This window comes from Sciurus carolinensis, chromosome 6 (genome assembly GCF_902686445.1).
Source record: "Sciurus carolinensis chromosome 6, mSciCar1.2, whole genome shotgun sequence".
In the NCBI taxonomy this organism is placed as follows: domain Eukaryota; kingdom Metazoa; phylum Chordata; class Mammalia; order Rodentia; family Sciuridae; genus Sciurus; species Sciurus carolinensis.
The window spans coordinates 12593020-12599955 of record NC_062218.1 but is presented as its reverse complement, the minus strand read 5'-3'; the positions used below and the strand labels follow the sequence as shown (position 1 = coordinate 12599955).

The window sequence follows — 6936 nt, the reverse complement described above, 5'->3', positions numbered from 1 at the left end:
ACTGCGAGGTGACATGTTTTCACAGGCCTTGGTGCCTCAGCTTTGGACACAGGAACTCAGATACACATCACCGTCCCACTGCTGGACAGGCCTTCCTCTAGTTACAGCTTTGTAAATTTTGATAACCCAGTTTTAAGCACTGTCTCTGAACAGTTCTTAATGTGCATTTTCTAGCCTGAAAAGCCAGGGGTGGGCAGGAGCAACTAGATTATTTTGTTTCTCAAAGTCCCTCCACCCTGGGAAGGAAGAGCCACACAGTGGGTGGCATGGCAGCAGCTGCAGATTCCAGTCTACTCTTGGGAAAGCGTACACCTCTTGCCCTTTCAGTTTGACTGACAGGTCAAAAGAGTAATTGCTTAAAAAAAGAAAAAATAAAGACAAAAGTGCTAGAGATTCAAAGCCTATGTCTGCTGCTGAGCAGAAGCAGTGATAGCTTGACTTACCCCCAGCAGCTATGTAACTTTGAGGAAGTCAAACCTTATTGGGGGGTAGGAATGATAGTAGGATGAATCAGACATTATTACCCTATGTGCATAAATGATTACATGACCTGTGTAACTCTCCATCATGTACAATCAGAAGAATGAGAAATTTCACTCCATTTATGTATGATATGTCGAAATGCAGTCTACTGCCATGTATAACTAATTAGAACAAATTTTTTTAAAAAATTTTAAAATGCTCAAGCAAAAAACAAAAAGACAAAAAAACTTTATTGGGCCTATTTGTATGTCAAGATGAATAAATAAAAACATAAAAAGTTGCAAGCTTACATAAAAGTCCATATAAAAACACCACTAGAAAGAGTTCCAGTTAGCTTATAGCTCCTTGAATTAGATCTAAAGGTAATATGACATTGTAATGCATAAATACTTGGCAACATATTTGTAATACCCTGAACTGGTACATCTACTTCCACAGCATTGCCTAGAATAGTTAACGTAGGAAAGACTCCAGGTTCCTTTCCACTGAGCATTCCAGCCTTAGATGTAATAACTGTTCAAAACAACACTGTGGAACATTACAGTGTTCTCATCTTTTAATTCTCTTTAAGAAACAGTACAAATTGAATGCAGAGCCCCTCTTTTCAATACCATGAACTTGTGTTTCACAGTAAAGTCAAATGCCTTATATTTATACCTGATGGAATTTCCCAGGGCCACAGCAATAAAAAATAGATTTCAAGTGTTTTTTGAACATCAATTCTGAAGTATTTAGAGAAAGGTACTTTTTAGTTTATTAATTCTAGTTTCATAGGTTCACATACTGGGCTCAAGCTTGAAAGGAAGTATTGTTAGTTTCACTCAGAAATTAATTACTCTAGAACAGCCCACATGGTTACAGTCATCTGATCCTTGATAAGAGTGGCAAAAGTATACATTGGAGAAAGGACAGGCTTCTCAACAAATGGTGCTAGAAAAACTGGTTATCCATATGTAGAAAAATGAAACTAGACCCTGACCTCTCACCCTGCACAAAAGTCAACTCAAAAGGACCAAAGACCTCAGAATTAGATGAGAAACTATGTAACTTCTAGAAGAAAACATAGGGTCAACACTCCAGCATTATAGGCACAGGCAATGACTTTCTTAATAAGACCCCAAAGCTCAGGAAACAATACCAAGAGTTAATAAATACAATGGCATCAAATTGAAAAGCTTGTGCAGAACGAGGCAACAATTAGGAATGTAAAGATGGGACCTATCAAATGGGAGAATCTGTCCTAGCTTCTGTTCTGACAGGAGATTAATATCCAAAATAAAGAATTCAAAAAATTTAACACCAGAAATTCAAATGACTCAATAAATGGATAAATAAATGAAACACTTTTCAAAGAAGAAATACAAGTGGTCAAAAAATATGTGAAAAAATGTTCAACATCATTAGCAATTAGAGAAATGCAAATCAAAACTAGACTGAGGTCAGTGACTTGGGAAGCTGAGGCCGGAGAGTCACAACTTTGAGGCTAACCTCAGCAATTTATGGAGGGCCTAAGCAACTTGGTGAGAACCTATCTTTTTTTTTTCACATTTAAAATTGTACTTCATTTTAATTAATTTACATTCATATTGAAGTAGCCAACGTGGCTAGCACTACCATATTAGACACAATATTGGAGAAGACTTGAGATCCAGACTGGAGGTGGAAGCCAGAGACAGAAATGTGTTTATAGTCTATACAGCTATGCCGGGGGCAGCTTTGGTAAGAAGGGTTAAGAGACCAAATTCTATCACCTAGCTCCGTGAAGGAGAGGTAAACCTGGTTCCTAGGGTCCAAGTGCTTGCAACACATGCACACACCTGCCTGGATTGGTGTGCCTCAGGGAATCCATACACGTTTTTTGTGCCATCTACAAGACACACCCATGGCTGATCCAGAAGTTCACCACATCATGTACACTTTACAGACTCCCAGGCCCACACAGATGATGTGTTCCCAAGTATACACGTGCTTGTGTACCTGGGCAGGCCAGTGAGCAAGAAACACTACTCCAGCAGATCTTGCAAAAAGGCCCACATATACTGGTGCATCTCCTGGGAGTTGCTCTGTGGGATCCAGTGCCCCGCACCTGGCAGGATGTGAGCCTCCAGGCGGCCTGGCACAAAGCGTCTACCAATGGCTTCCACCAGCCCCAGCTGGAAGTAGGGGTCCTTCTCCCCCCACAGCAGCAGTGTGGGTGTGGGCAGCTCCTGGGGTTCCAGGGGGAAGTTCCTGAAGAGGTTTCGATAGTAGTTGATGGGCCCTGTGAGGCCACCGGGCTGAGAGAAGTTATAAAGGAAGGCCTCGAGTTCACTGGGGGTCAGGTGTGGGATGCCTCTCTTGCAGTGGGTAAGGGTGGTCTTCAAGATCTGGAAGTCAGACATGGACAGCAACTTCTCTGGCAGCCAAGGAAGCTGGAACAGGAACATGTAGTTCGATCGGAAGAACTGGCCAATGTGGCCTATCGAGTAGTCACAACCATCCGTTCTACCAGGGATGGGAAGTAGATGGAGAAATTCCAGGCAAGGAGAGCGCCCCAGTCATGGCTCACAAGGATGCACTTGAGTAACCTAGACCCAGGATAACATCAGCAGGTCGGTGGTGTAGCAGTCCACATCCCTTGGAGCATCAGAGGGTCGTAACCACGCAGGTCCACAGCCACGACATGGAAGTGGCTCTGAAACTCCCTGAGCTGGTGGCGCCAGGAGAACCCTGAAGCCCAGAAAGCCATGCTTGCCCAGCGTGGGGTCCTTCAGGCAAGCTGGAGCCGCTAGCCTGGGGCGCCCACAACAGCCACGTCTGGGTCGACACAGCACGTGCATGAGCGCGATGCAGCCATAGATCGCCCTGGCCACCAGGGCCGCCGAGTACACTCGAGAACCTATCTTAAAATAAAAAAATAATAAAGGGCTGAGGCTGTGGCTTAGTGGTTAAGCACCCCAGGTTCAATCCCCAGTATCAAAAAAACAAAACAAAACAAAAAAAAACTACGGCTGCGATTTCCTCTCGCACCAGTCAGAGTGGCAGTCATCAAGAATACAAGTTATAATGCTTCAGAGGACGTGGAGAAACAGGAACATTTTTACACTGTTGGTGGGACTGCAAATTAATACAACCACTCTGGAAATCAGCATGGAGGTTCCTTAAAAGACTGCATACGTTTGACCCAGCTGTACCACTCCTCAGTATTTATCCTGAAGAGTTAAAGTCATCATACTTTAGTGACACATGCATAGCATGTTGATAGCAGCACAATTCACGGTAGCCAAGCTATGGAACCAGCCCTGGTGTCCATCAACAGATGAATGGATAAAGAAAATGTGGTGTATATATACACAATGGAGTTTTATTCAGCCATAAAGAAAAATGAAATTATACCATTTGCAGGAAAATGGATGGAACTAGACACCCTTTTGTTAAGCGAATTAAGTCAACTCAGAAAGTCAAAGGACATATGTTTTCTCTCATAGGCAGAAGCTAGAGAGGAAAAAGGAAAAGAAAGGTGGGGTGGATCTCACAGAAATCCAAGGGAGATCGGTAGAGGAAAGGGACCAAGGCGTGGGAGGGAGTAGTGAGGGGGGAGAGCTGATATTGGTCAAGGTATATTGCTACATTGTATCCATACAAATATGTAATAATATCCCATCACTATGTACAACTATAATGTACCAATAAAAAATGTGGAAAGAGGGGAAAAAAGAATGTTAGGTGAATTTTTCAAAAATAATTATTCTAGGAATACTTAAGCATTAATTTGAAAGACCCCATTTTTCCAGCTCTTGATTATGGAATGCTCACTAAACAAACAATTAAAAGTAGAAAAAAAAACTTTACCTTCATACTTCTGAGGCCAAAAGAAATCATGGGGGGACAAAAAGAGGGAAAAATAGTACAAGATGAAAATACCTATGGGGTGGCACACACCCGTAAACTTAGTGGTTTGGTGGGCTAAGGCAGGAGGATCCCAAGTTCAAAGCCAGCCTCAGCAACTTAGTGAGTCCCTAAGCAACTTCATGAGACCCTGTCTCTAAAAATACAAAAGGACTAGGGATGTGGCTCAGTGGTTAAGTACCCCTGGGTTCAATTCCCAGTATCAAAAATAAATAAATAAGAAAGAAAGAAAAGAAAAACTTGTGGTAATATTAGTTTACCTGGAAACCCCCAAAAACTTTCCCTAAGAGTTTTTATTGGGAGGAGTATGGGTCATAATGAAATTTATTTTATCATGAAACTGAAACCATTTATATATAAGGAGATGAGAGAATGGTGCAATTATAATTCATATTTTTGGGAGTTCTGGAAGATATTAAACTAGTCATTCACCTCCAGCTAAACAGAATTTCATCCTAAAGAAATTATCCAGGAGGATAATAGTCTTAATTATTTGAAGACCTTCGTTTCATGCGTCTAGTACCTAAGTGTCTGCTATAGACTGAAATGTGTCTCCCCTCTCAAATTCATGCTGAGGCCTGAACCCCAACATGACTATATTTTGAGAAAGGGCCTGTGAGGAGGTGAGGAAGTTAAATGAGGCTAAAAGATGGGGCCCCAATAAAATGGGACTGGTATTCTCAGAGAAAAAGACACCAGAGCTTGCTCACACTCTGCTGCATGAGCACACAGCAAGAGGCAGCCATTTGGAAAACCAAGCTGTGAGAACTGTGAAACAGTAAATATCTGTCGCTTAAGCCACCCAGCCCATGGTGTGCTGCTATGGCAGGCAGCAGACTGAGAGAGTGTCACCAGGTGCTTCCGTAGTCTCACCTTTCAGGACAAACGTGGGTTCCTTTGGAAAGGAAATCCATCATTCACATTGCACATTAGAGCTGGAGGTGCAAATCATAGAAGTTTCCTAATAAAACCAAGGTATGGAAGAGAGTCTGTGTCACCTAAGAACACCTTCACCTCCTCAAGTAGTCTGATTTAGGTTGATGATTCTCTTTGACCCAATCTTATCTCCATTGCTGTCTCAGAGAAGCATCAACCTACCACTCCAAAATCTCTGCTTGTGATAAGTTGTCAATCTTACCTTCAAAAATCATATGAGGATATTTCTGATGAAGTGACAAGAACTTTCTGGGTCTTTGGCTAATTTGTCTCATGTATTTTAGTCTTTTCTTGGTCCAGAATTTTAGGAGTTAACTAGGTCTTCTTAGGATGTCTAATTTCATCACTGCAGCATCATTCCTAAGACCTTGGCAGCTAGAATGCACATTAAAATAGTGGTCTTCAAAATGCTAATTAAAACTACTAATTAAAACTGAGATTTCATCTCACTCCAGTTAGAATAGTAATTGTCAAGAATACACACAACAATAGATGTTGGCAAGGATGTGGGGAAAAGGTTCACTTATACATTGGTGGGACTGCAAATTGGTGCAACCATTATGGAAAGCAGTATGGAGATTCCTCAGAAAACTTAGAATGGAACCACCATTTGACCCATTTATCCCACTCCTCAGCATATACCCCAAAGATTTACAATCAGCATAGTGATGCAGCCATATCAATGTTTATAGTAGCTCAATTCACAATAGCTGAGCTGTGGAACCAAACTAGGTGCCTTTCAACAGATGAACAGAAAGAAAATGTGGTATATATACACAATGGAATATTACTCAGCCATGAAGAAGAATGAAATTATGGCATTTGCTGGTAAATGGATGGAGACTATCATACTAAGTCAAATAAGTCAATCCAAAAAACCAAAGGCTGAATGTTCTCTTTGATATGCAAATGCTGACTCACAATGTGGGGGGGGGTCACCAGATTGGACAGGGGGTAGTCGGCGGGGGTGGGGGGAAGAGGGAATGGGAATGGGAAAGACAGTAGAATGAATCAACATAACGTTCCTATGTTCATACATGAAGACACGACCAGTGTAACTCGGTATCATGTGTAACCACAAAAAAGGGAAGTTATTATCCATGTATGTATGATATGTCAAAAATACATTCTACTGTCTTGTATAACTAAAAAGAGCAAATAAAAAATTAAAACAAAAGAGGTTGTATAAGCAATGTTAAAACAATGAAAATAGTAGTCTTCAAACTGGGGTACCTCTGGCTCCTGGGGTACAGCAAGGCTGCTTCACACAGCAGCAGAGGCCTGGAAGAAAAGACACCCTTCACAGATGTGGGAGGGCGTGGGTAGGCCCCACCTGCTTTCCAGCCACTTCTTTCTCGGGTTCCCCACATTGCTGCTCCTCAGCCATCCCAAATCTCCCTGCAATGTGTGCCTCAAGAGCTGCTGCTAGTCCCCTGTGCCCATTGAGAGCTTGCATGCAGCTGGTCAGAATTAGGATTTACTGTTTGTGTAAAACACACAGGATTTTAAGGACTCAGTCTATGTGTGTCTGTATTTTTTCACATTTATCATTTTTGGTATTGATAAATGGTAAATTTGGAAATACTGCACTATGTAAAATGTTAATATCACCAGTTGCTTTCCACTTTT

General features: G+C 41.8%; 1 pseudogene; it reads right to left on the bottom strand.

Annotated features, from left to right (window-relative positions):
- Positions 1-2403: 2403 nt before the first annotated feature.
- LOC124986966 (epoxide hydrolase 3-like) lies at positions 2404-6694 on the bottom strand (annotated as a pseudogene).
- Between the last annotated feature and the right edge of the window lie 242 nt (positions 6695-6936).